Source organism: Trachypithecus francoisi, unplaced genomic scaffold (genome assembly GCF_009764315.1).
Source record: "Trachypithecus francoisi isolate TF-2019V2 unplaced genomic scaffold, Tfra_2.0 Lachesis_group15, whole genome shotgun sequence".
NCBI lineage: Eukaryota > Metazoa > Chordata > Mammalia > Primates > Cercopithecidae > Trachypithecus > Trachypithecus francoisi.
Window position 1 is genome coordinate 94,198,817 of NW_022681460.1, and position 12,979 is coordinate 94,211,795.

The following is a 12,979-nucleotide window of genomic DNA, read 5'->3' on the forward strand; positions in this document are numbered from 1 at the left end:
GGCCAGGAGGCAAGGGCATAGACAAGAAGCCAGGTCCAGGCCAATTACAAGGTGTCAGGGAGAAGAAACCAGCACCCCAGAGCAGCAGATTCAGATGAAAATTGTGGAAAGGAAGCCAAGAAGCAGCAGAGGACCAACCTCCCCCCCCCCCCCCATAGAGAAGCACCATGGTGGCATGTATTCCAGGAATGACATTAGGCCTAGCACTATCTGATATTCCTTTTGGTCAAATGTTTGATGCAAAAGACTGAATATCTAAAAAGCATGTTCACTGAAGACATGCAATAGAGTACAGCTATTAGTCCCACAGAGGGTGTGTATTAGTCCATTCTCATGCTGCTAATAAAGATCCAAGAATGGGCAATTTATAAAGGAAACAGGCTTAATTGACTCACAGTTCAGCATGGCTGGGGAGGCCTCAGGAAACTTACAATCATGGTGGAAGAGGAAGTAAACAAGTCCTTCTTCACATGGCAGCAGGAAGGGGAGATGTTGAGCGAAGAGGGGGAGAAGCCCTTTATAAAACCACCAGATCTCATGATAACTTGCTCACGATCATGAGAACAGCATGAGGGTAACCATCCCCTCGATTCAATTACCTCCCACTGGGTCCCTTCCACGATACATAGGGATTATGGGAACTACAATTCAAGATGAGATTTGGGTGGCAACACAGCCAAACCATATCAGGGAGCCTTGAATTAAAATTAAGAGTCATCTTGTCAGGGTAGAGAATTAGGAAAAGGTTAAGTTATAAAACTTAGTGAGATCAGGGTAATTAATTCATGGAAATTTTTTCTCTAAGTTTCAGATTTAGGAAAGTGGGTCTTTGTAAAAACATGGCCAAAAATATGTGGGAAAAAAAGATTTGGGGATTCTGATGATCTATATATTAATTTATTCATATTTCTGGCACCTATTAGGTGTCAGGTTCGTTGATAGGTAATAGAGGTCTTTGCTAACAATCCTGCAGGAAGACAGCCATGTCAACAGGCACTTAAAGAACATACACAATAATGGAGGAGGTATGGGAGTACAGAGGAAGAACAGCTAAGTGGATGTGGGGTGCCAGAAGAGGCTTCCTGAAAACAGTAATATCTGATTTAGAACTGAAGAAAGAATGCATAGTAGCTAGGTGAACAAGTGGGCGAAGGTGCTTCAGACCAAAGAAACAGCAAGAGCAAAGGCCTCAAACCAGAGAGACTTGCATTTGTCACCAGACTCAGACAAGTGGGTAACCAGTGCACAGTGAAGATGCTTCACACAGGATAAGAACAATTATACACATATAGTAGTCCTTTATATTTCAGGCAAAGAAGGGCCAAATACCTTGAAAAAAAAGAGAGTATGTCATGGAAATTCAGAGGAAAGAAATAGTTTTGTGAGTTATGAAAAACCCTAGAAAGAGTTCTGATGGAAAAATTTGGGCTTTAGACTTAAGATTTTCATTATTAAATGGAAAATAATTCTATAGAGATCAAAAAGTTATCTCTACAGGATCCTTCAAACTTTGCTGTGTGGCTCTATTATTAGAATGTGTATATGTCGTGGTTTTTAATTTATAATAGTATTAGTTCTTAAGTTCCTTGTTACTAGTTTTAAAAAATCAAACCAAAACTTGGTATAAGATTTTGTATCTCCAGATAATACATTTAAAAATGTGTGCTACTAATAAAATAAAAGATTCTGTAATCAAATAACAACTTTTTATAACTCTTAATAATGTTATACCTTATCTGAGGGGGGGAAATGTGATTAGATTGTCCTATAATACTACATTTATTTATTTTCCTTCAGGTTTTTTCAAATTAACAAGATTTTGTTTCTTGAGAAACTAAGAGAGTAGTGGCTTTCACCTGCCTCTGCTTAGGAATTATTACGAACCAAAAATGCTATTCATTCTGTAAACAAAATAAACACACTTTTCCATTTTCAAAAGAAGTTTTCCTTTTCTAACCTAAGAAACCCCAAATACATCAGATTTTTCCCAGTTCTATCCAAGTGTTAATTTCTAGCCAAAGATTCTGTCATAAAGGCTGCATTTGGAAAAAATGTATCCTGGGGGTGGGGTGAAGAGACTATAAAAAGGAAATGATAGTGTAATTTTAAGAAGAATATTTATAGTTGTGTGTACTAATTTATTCTTTTAAACTGGCTCGGAATTTTGATTTGGTCTAAAATAGATCAACCCTACTAAATTTATATTGGATGATTGTTTGTTCAGCTATTGAAAATGTGCAGGGAAGTGGTATAGCTTGATGCTTAAACATCCATACTCTAAAGCCTGCTTTGTCTGGGTTCGAATCTCAAGCCTGCTGCATTCTTACCATATTACCCTGGGAAGTTTGCTTAAACTCTCCCCATTTTCTCAACTGAAAAACAGAAATAGTGACAGTACCTGTCTCAAAAATAAATTGGTACCTGGAAAGCAGTTAGTATCATGCCTAGCAAAGAGCAAGCACTAGGTCACAGCTGCTCGTAATATTTTGTTTTTATGAAGTCATAACTGCAGGAGTGCTGTTTCTTGACTTTTCTGTCAAAAACATCTTTCCTTTCCTATCCTCCCTCTGCTGTCACTCTATCTTCTATACACTCTGGCTTTCATTTCCATAGTCATTCTCCATTGCTCAACAGGGTTTTCACAAAGGTAACTGTTGAATAAATAAACGCCTCAAACTCCTGTTTGTTTTTTAAGTCCTCCAGAACTATACCTGGCTCTCTGACCTCCTGCAGTGGGAAGAGTACCCACTTCCTTGCTTCTGTAGCCTTTGTACATTCTCCATTGCCCAACAGGGTTTTCACAAAAGTAACTGTTGAATAAATAAACGCCTCAAACTCCTGTTTGTTTTTTAAGTCCTCCAGAACTATACCTGGCCCTCTGACCTCCTGCAGTGGGAAGAGTACCCACTTCCTTGCTTCTGTAGCCTTTATACATAACCTCGCTCTACAGTTAGCACACCTGGATGAACTGATCTTTATATAACTCTTTCTTGCCTTCAGTTTTCTTCAAATTCACGAGATCTTGTTTCTTACTTAGGGATTACTATGAACCGGAATCTGTGAGCTTCTTGAGAGTAGTGGCTCTCACTTGCATCCCCTAATGCTTGGAATACTGTAAGCTTGGTTAATGACTCATTGAGTGAGTGCATCAGTGAATGATTGAATGAACTTGTCTTAACTTCTCAGCAGGAGTTGGATATTCTCCTGCCAGTAGCCATCCTCCAGGAACTATAAGGACAAAGCCAGTGGCTCCTCCGCAGAAAGTCGTGACCCTGGGAAAGGGTGGCAGAAACCAACAGCAGAGAATTCTGCCTGCTATCACCAAACCACAGAATGAATGCTACAGTCGGAGCTTAATGTATTCTAGTGCCTTCATTTCACCATGAAGAAACTAAATCCTAAAAAGCACTCAGTTAATATCTCCTAGAACATTAGAGAAGCAAGTGGAAATAGGGTCTAGGTCTCTGGCTTGTAGTAAATACTTATTCAAGTGCAAAGAGATGATCTGTATAAGGCTTCCATGCTTCACGAAAGCTTAGCAGTAATAGGTGAATGAAAGATAAATAGGATAAATTTTAAAAGTCCTGGTTTTTTATTTTTAATGAAAGCCTTGCTAGTTACAATATCCTCCCATTTGAATGTATAAACTATTAATGATTGAAGCCATAGGTAGAAATTACAAGTAAATATTATGGTCGTGATGGTATCCCATATTTTAGAACTAAGAACATGTACTGCTGTTGCCTGCCCAGAATAATTTCCCCTTTTCAGTAACGACAGTTCACTTTTCCTTTGGGAATCTATGTCTTCTCAAAGACCAACTTTCTTCTTGGTCATTTCAGTGAAGATATCCAGCTGCCCCAGTCAAGTTGTGGCCTTATGAACCTGGCTATGCAGATCAGACTCTCTCCCCTATATCTGAATCCTGAGCAGAGTGATGTTGAGACAGAAAATGGCCAATGCAGATTCATTCCAGTGAGCTTTCTGGGGGTGTTGTTCACTGATTCCTCCTACCTAGACCGTCCGGAACTACCCTACGACCTCTCCTTCATAGGGTTACTCATCAACTTTCCCTTTGATTCTGTGAGCTAATCCATATCCTTCTAACAGATTTCTGTTTACTTAGGTAAAGTTTGTTTTCATTGTTTACAATCAAATTCTAGAAGCAGCTGGACTTGCAAATTCCACTTTTGTTATGGTTTGTGAATACAAACCCAACGGCAAAAATAAATATGGAAAAAAAATTATGTATGTATGTGTGTGTGTGTGTGTGTGTGTGTGTGTGCATGTTACCTACTAAGTATATAACTGCACAAGAGAAAATAGATTTGTGTTACAATGTACACAAAGGGAAAATAGGCCAAACTTGATTTTACCATGGAAATCTATATATGTTTTAAGATGAACTGGAATTTTATTTACTTAAATGAGATCTTTGAATGTTAAAAATTGTCATAATGCTTATAAAAGCATAATATGCAGTATTATAGATGTACACATTTAAATTTAGGTTCTTCGTTAACTGTCCTGACATATATTTCCCTTAAAATAATATTTAATTTAAACTGGTTTATTCATGTAGGTAATAGTAAACCAATAGTACAGATCAAATTCATAAATTAGAGAACATAATACGTAATTGTAGCTTAATTTAGCCACATTATTTATATTAAGCTACAAATACATTATATCTTATAAATACATGGGTACATGCAAAATTCTGTGTAAATCATATGTTAATGATTTCACCATAAACTGTATCTGTTCTTTACTTTGAAATTTCACTTAATAAATTAAACAAGAAAGTTCATGAAAGTTGTTCATTTAAGTAAATATTGATGAAAAGTTCTTAAGAATTAACACATGAGAATAATCATCTATGTTCTGTCTGAAAAATAATTATTTTTTGGAAGAGTATGACACAAAGGTTCTCAATAAATATTTGAAGATTTTCCCCCTTTTTACCCATCTCTCATTTTGATTGTATTTAACTCTTTCCTGGGTGAATGTATATTTTGCAGGTAGAATGTCACATCAAGCACTGAAAAAATTTCTGACACAGTATTTAGTATTTATTTAGTACTTAGAATTTAATTTCTGATGGCAGCAAAAATTCAACTAAGAATTTATTAGGAAGTCTTTTTACAATGATTGTAATAAACACTTTGTGCAATATTTGTACACATATTCTAAACAATTTTGGAATAGTTAATATGTCAGCTTTCCTCTATGCTTGGTATACTCTTAAATGTAAAACAAAGATGTACACAGAAGCTGCACCAGGTTTTATTTCTTCCTCAATAGAAGAGCTACATACATAACATGTACACCTAAGCAGAAAGATAACAACCTGACCTGGGTAGAAAGGCTAAAACATTGATCTTCAGCAAGTGTTGATATTAAAGTTATGTGTATACTGTTATTCAGCAAGCACTTTCTGATAACACTTACTAAGTGATTATTATGAATTAGGAAAATCTTTAAGAGGACTGGTTTCTTCAAATTCTTAATTTGCAAAAATTACCAGATTCCTACAAAGTGTCATCAAAAAGTTCATGGAAAGTGCATATTATAAAAAAAAGTAGTGTGTGAATTTCAAATTGTTTTGTACCAAAATAAACTTGTACTAATTTGTACTAACTTGCTATAACATGTATGAAAAGGATCTAGTTTTGCAGCACTCAGAAAGTTAAAACTTCAGGCTGGGTGCGGTGGCTCACACCTTTGATCCCAGCACTTTGGGAGGCTGAGGCGGGTGGATCACTTGAGGTCAGGACTTCAAGACCAGCCTGGCCAACATAGTGAAACCTCGTCTCTACTAAAAATTAAAAAATTAGCCAGGTGTGTTGGTGGGCACCTGTAGGCCCAGCTACTCGAGAGGCTGAGGTACAAGAATCGCCTGAACCTGGGAGGTGGAGGTTGTAGTGAGCCAAGATAGCACCACTGCATTCTAGCCTGGGTGACAGAGCAAGACTCTGTCTCAAAAAAAATAAAAAAAATAAAAAGTTAAAACTTCAGTTTGAACAGAGCCCCTATCGAAGCAATACAAATTCCTTTAAAACTGAAGTAAAAACAAACATCCAATTTATGGTGAAGTTTGGGTGGAAGAATGGTGAAATTATTGCTGCTTTACAATAAGTTTATGGGGACAATGCCCCAGAGAAATCAACAGTTTACAAATTGATAACCCATTTTAAGAAGGGATGAGACAATGTTGAAAATGAAGCCTACAGCTACAGACCATCCACATCAATTTTCGAGGAAAAAAATGATTTTGTTTGTGCCCTAATTGAAGAGGACCAATGACTAACAGCACAAACAATAGCAAACACCATAGACATATCAATTGGTTCAGCTTACACTGAAAGAGATCAAATGAAAAGACTAAAAGGCAGAAATGAAGTCCACAGGCAAACAGCCCGGGCGGCGCCCTGACAGCCCGGGTGGCGCCCTGAGCCTAGTTAAAGATCGACCCCGACCTAACCGATTAGGTTATCTATAGACTCCAGACATTGTAAGGACAAACGTTGTGAAAGTCTCTGTCCTGCTCTGTTCTGTTCTAATTACCGGTGTCTGCCATATATCTTAGTCCTGGGCCCAGTACAAACACATCCCTCTATTTTGTCCCGACTTCCTGAACCCAACACAAACACATTTCCCCCCCACACACATCTCAGAAACACCACCTAGAGAGCCCCTGATAAGGTCACAACCGTTTGTAGTTTTACTAAATGTGTGGGAACAAATAGAAAACTGTTAATTGTATAACTTAAAATATTAACCAATTACCAGTTGTGATGCTGCAACCAAAAGAATTCCTTTGTACCTCTGTAACCCTACATGTCCTGCATACATCGGACTATAAAAAGCGGGCACATGCATCATTCGGGGCCCTCTTGTATGTTGTGGAACGGAGGGACCAAGTTCAAACTTGCATTAAAGATCCTTGCCGCTTGGCTTTGACTCTGGACTCTGGTGGTCTTCTTCGGGGAATAAACGGTCTGGGCATAACAACACAATTCTGACTGAAAAATTCAAGTTGAGCAAACTTTCTACTCAACAGGTGCCAAAATTGTTGCAGCCAGATCAGCTACAGACAAGAGCAGACTTTTCTATGGAAATTTTAAACAAGTGGGATCAAGGTCCTAAAGCATTTCTTCAAATAATTGTAACAGGAGATGAAACATTACTTTACCAGCAATAGCCTGAAGACAAAGCACAATCAAAGTAATGGCTACAAAGTGGTGCAATGGTGGAAGTGGTCCAGTCAAAGCAAAAGTGGACCAGTCAAGAGCAAAAGTCACAGAGACAGTTTCTGGGGGATGCTCAAAGCATTTTGCTTGCTGACTTTCTGGAAGGCCAAAGAACAATAACATCTGCTTATTATGATGGCATTTTGGGAAATTTAGCCAATACTTTAGCAGAAAAATACCCCAGAAAACTTACCAGAGAGTCCTTTTCCACCATGACTGTGCTCCTGCTCATTCCTCTCATCAAACAAAGGCAATTTTGCAAGAATTTTGAAGGGAAATCATTAGACATCTACCTTACAGTCCTGATTTGGTTCATTCTGATTTCTTTTTGTTTCCAAATCTTTAAATGGAACTCATTTTCCTTCAGTTAATAATGTAAAAGAGACTATATTGACATGATTACATTATCAGGATCCTCTGTTCTTTAGAGATGGACTAACTGGCTGGTATCATTACTTACAAAACGGTCTTGAACTTGATAAGTCTTATGTTGATAAATAATACTTATTTTTTTATTTTGATCTTTTAATTTCATTTTCACAAACTTTATAAACTCCCCTCACAACTATGTGTATGTATGTATGCATATGTGTGCATTCTAATCAGTTACCGATTTGATGTTGCTCTTCTGTGCCAATTTTAAACTGAGAGGGGACTTTAAAAAACAACAACAAAAAAAAATTTTCTATTGTTTTCAAGATAATTTTAAATGTAAAGTACACTTTAAAATTTGGTAGATTACACATCAAACTATTAATTTATGATTACCCTAGCAAGAAAAGAATATGGGAGAAAGGATCAATAGTAAGGGAGGAGAGAAAAAGAAAGGTGATTTTAATTTTTAACTTAAGACACTTTTATATTTTTGGAATTTTTATAACGGGTACTACTTTTATAATTCAAAAGTGAATTTCAAAATGAAAAATATTGTTACTACTGCAAAATCCCATTAAAATTGGAAAAGAATGTATATTTTGTATTCATTCATATACTTTTTGAAGTTTGATTTTTTAAATTTTGATTAAGCCCTTTAAAACATTTTCTATAGATAAGTAATTTAGTAGTGTTAGTAAAGATTCCTCAGCTAGGTTATACTCCCTTCCTGTATATTATATCATATCAGTCAATTTACTTTATCACATTTATTTGCTGAATGTGTTTTCCCCACTAGTCTGTAAATTCCTGGAGTGTGTCAGCTTCACTCTTATGCTCTCAGCTCCCCAACTTCTACCCCAGGAATCCACAGGCCTCTAAGTGCTGTTTACTTTCGCTCCACCTTTCTCCTCACTAAAGCCCAAAGAAACTTTCTCTTGTCTGGGAGGGGTTGCGAAGCCTTCTCATCTTACACTTCCTGGTTTTTCCAAATATTTTTGTCTTGCTGAGGCCTACATTTTTGAAACTCAAAAGCAAAGAATTGATCCCTTTGTTCTCTGCACTCGGCCGTTTCATCCTTCTGCCAACACAACAACGGCAGATGAAATGGCAGAAAAGTAAAGGGTGTAAGAATGTGAATATGAGGGAGGGAGCCAATCAAATGTTATCTCCACCCTCAGTCCACCTCACATTAACAGCCAGCCCTTGACCAAAGGATGACATCTGTTGTCCATGTTCTGTGGTGGATGCTGTGCTACACTGCCCAGATTACTGCTCTACCACTAAAGGTCTTACTCTCCCAGGAGTAGGCATTTTGCCCACTGACAGCAACCAGCTTTTGGCTTTCTCTGAGAATTTAACTGAGCTGTAGAGAGCCTTCTTACCTAATTTTTAGCTTCTTCCCTTAGGGATCTCACATCCAGAATAAAGGTTGGTCTAATCCCAGGAGTTAGTAACTATATCACATAGCAACTTATAGCAACTATATCACAGCCCATCCTCTCCTTGGTTATCTCCTGCTTCCTTCCCTTCTCCCATAAGTGTTAATCCCAGGAAGTCTCCAGTAAACTTTCTGCACACCAGTCTCTATCTCAGAGTTTACTTTCTGGGGGACTTAACCTGCAATAGCCATTCTTAGACTTCTTTTGTCTATGAAGATTTTTTTTTTTAATTTCCATCCATCTATCTCCCAATTCCTAAAATCTAAAAATGGCGGGAGAATTTTAAGTTGCTTGGAGGCTTCCCTCAAGAAGTCACATGGGAAAAGAATTATAGTTTATTTCTGCTCATTTTAGTTTTAGGATATAGTCAATGGGGATATTGTTACAAGGAAAAAGAAAATAGTGGAGAGAAAAAACCTCGTACATTTGCTCCTTTCTAGAATGCATTGAGAAGGAGTATGTGTGTGTGTGTGTGTATGTGTGTGTCTGCAGATAACTGGAAGAATTAAAAATAAGATGTTTAAATGAAAGTTGCTGACAATTGTTTAAGTAGAAATTATAAAATTTTATAAAATCCTGTAAAACCAAAAATAACTTCAGTCATCTTGAAGAGCAGAGCTGATATTTGTTATGCAAATTATGAAATACCATATTCTAAGACTTCCAGTGTCAATTGCTTTTCACTGTGAAACCAAAAGAAAAAAAATCAAGTTGAAGAAAAGGCAACATTAAAAGAGATAACATCTATGGTGTTTTTTGATACAAAGGAATGATAATGTTACTTTTTTTTACTGAAAGTTAGAAGGATTTTAGAAGTCATATAGTCTAAAATTGTGGACAGTACAGCAATACCTCCTGTAAGTTATTTTGCTTTTGCTTAGAACACACAATTATCTTTCTAATATTAATTTTACATGTTCTTGTTTTGAAGTTTAATTAATAATCCTTGCTACATATCAACTTGAGGCCTTATGCACTACATTGCTTTTTCTTGTTCTTTGATTGTATTAGTACTGATGCTTTTACCTATCTTCTATCTAATTTTGCCCCTGGGATCTATTACATTTAGTTAGCACAGAGTGTCTAAACGAGATAAATTGATTTACTTTGGTCTGCCCTCAAACTCATACTACACTTAACCCATGTTCATGATAGTTCAGGAGATTTCCTCTCTTTGCTGAATAACTACAAAACAAAGGTGGACAGTGTCCGAGTGATGTAGTATAATAGCTCTCTTGAGCATTGCCTTGTGCATGAATTATGCCACCAAGAATACATCTGTAATTTATTTCCTTATGTGCCAGTGTATGTGTATGAAAAGCAAGAACTAGAATGTCTCTTTGCTATACAGTTTATTATTATTATTTTGCCTCTTTATGAACACTAGAGCAATTTTATTTAGAGCATGGAATGTAAAACAATGTAATAAAAATAGCCACTTTTTGTAAGTGTTTCCCATATTCTAGGCATCATGTTGAGTATTTTCTGTACATTTCACTCATTTAAGCCTCATTGTAGCCCTGTGAGGTAGGTATTAAATACCTACATTTTATAAATAAGAAAACTGAGGCTCAGAGAGTTTAAATAATTAGCTTAAAATCACATGACTGGAAAGTTATCATAAGTAATTTCCAATTATTTTTTAGCCACTCTTTCAAAACTTTTGAAGATTTTCACTTCAGGTCTTGATCAACTTCTCCAGAAACAGCCTCTTTGCTCTCAACTCCCTCTCTATGTTTAAGTAACCCAATTCCATAGCTTTTCTTCCTCTCCATGTAAAAAATGTTTCACACTCCTTCCCACTGCCAGCTATCTTTCCTTTTCCCAACTGTGTATCTCTCTACTCAGCATTTTATCTCTTCATTATCTCTTAGACCTTCCTAACTGGATGATGAGCTGCCAAATAAAATCACAGGAGGAAAAGATAAAGCATCTCATCTTTCTCTCTTAAGCCTTTGCTCTCTTCTACTTCCTTGTCAATGAGTGTTCAAGTGCTCCAGTTTCCCCAGGCAGGCCCAGTGCTAAAAATAGCTCACTATGCGTAGTAGCCCTGGCAGAATTTTCTGGACTATGAGGATCTAAATAAGAGACACTGGTAAATTGAGATGACCAAGTTCTGGAAGTGAGTGTGGGGACACCCTGTTCCCCTCTGTTGTTCCCACTGCTAAGATGCCCAGCCTACCCAAAGAATTTGTTAATAGTTCCTCTCAGATACATCATGGAAAGGCACCACTGTGTTTCCTTCACTCAGAGGGCAGTGGCATAACTTACTGTTTCAAGGGCATAAAACAAGCGTAACCATTAACAAATGTTATTCCAGCCTGTCTGTCAATTATTTCATTGTTCTGACTAAGCAGAGAAGTTTGAAGTGAAGTAAATGTTACTTGAACTGTTTAATAAATAAATGTTTAAAAATAACTGTTTTAAGAAATATGATTTTTTGTAACTTATTTATCTAACTTATTAAACTTATTTTCTTATTATTCACTTAATAATTACTTTTAATTATTAAAATGTTTAATAAACATTATTAAACTCATTGCAAATTGATGGAGAATAATTTTCACTCAAAAATAATATTTTGGGGACCAAATAAATAATATAAAAGTAATATTAAAAATCACCTTTTTAAAAAGGCAATTACGTTTCTAAAAAGAAGACTTCCTGTGAGGACATAGATGAAAATGAAACAATATGGCGATATATAAGTTCATACTCTCCCCGGCTCACTATTATTATTAAATAAATTTTTCCACAATAAAATAGCTTTATAATTTTTCTGATTATAGTGATAATGTATTTTATTTTTAAAAATTCAATTTGATATAAGGAAGAAAGTAAAAATTACACAAAATCTCCCACATGAAGACAACTAAATATTTTTACAATTCGTTTATACTTATATCTAGACCTAAGCCAATCAATTCATTTCACTACCCACGGGGATTCAGAAATGCAGCCAGTTGGAGCCAATGAGATGTGAGAAGAAATCTGCTGAAAGCTTCTTTCCTCACTTTGAAGAGTGGGCCATTGGAGGAAATTGACTCTTTTTCTCTCAGCCATTGTCAAGTATACATGTCACTTCCAGAAAAACTACTGTAGCCTTCTTGATACAGGCTTCAGGAGGAAGCCAATTCAAAAAATTGGACAAAGATGAGAGAATCACAGAGAAATGCACTGGATAAAGACACTGGGTTAAGCTACTTTTAAAGGCCACCATGCCTCTGAACATCTAACAGTGTGAGCCCATACATTCCCTCATGGTTTATTAAACCTATGTAAGTTGGATTTCTTGGTACTTGCAGCTGAATGCATTCTAACAAGCACAGATAATTTTTATTATTAAAAAAAAAACACTTAGCATTTGTACAGGGTGGTTCATGTATTTTCTTAATAATTTCTGGGTTACTAACTTGCCTTAAAAAGTATCCCTACTGTGTAGGTTATACATATTATCTAAATTGTATATTTTTGAAATTTTATTATTTTATTAACTTTTAAGACAAATGCAGTATTTCTATATATCATGTGAGATAGTGGTTCAACTTTAATTTTTTCAAATAATAATTGTGCCACTAATATGCAAATGAAATATGCTAATTTACTAAATAAACCATTCTCTTCCCTTTGAAGTGAAATACCACCTTTGTCCTATATTAAGTTCCCGTGTATTCTGTGATTCTTTTCTGGTCTACTAATCAATTAGTCTATTCGTATGCTAATATCCAACCATTTCGATTATGCAGACTTTATAACATATTTTAATATCTGGCAAGGATTGTCATCATTATTTTTCATGTTCTTACATTTCTTAGCTTCTCTTGAACATTTATTCTTCCATATAAAATGTAGAATAATCCAATTTTCTGAGAGCAGAGAGTTTTAATTGGAATTTCATTAAATATATAAAAC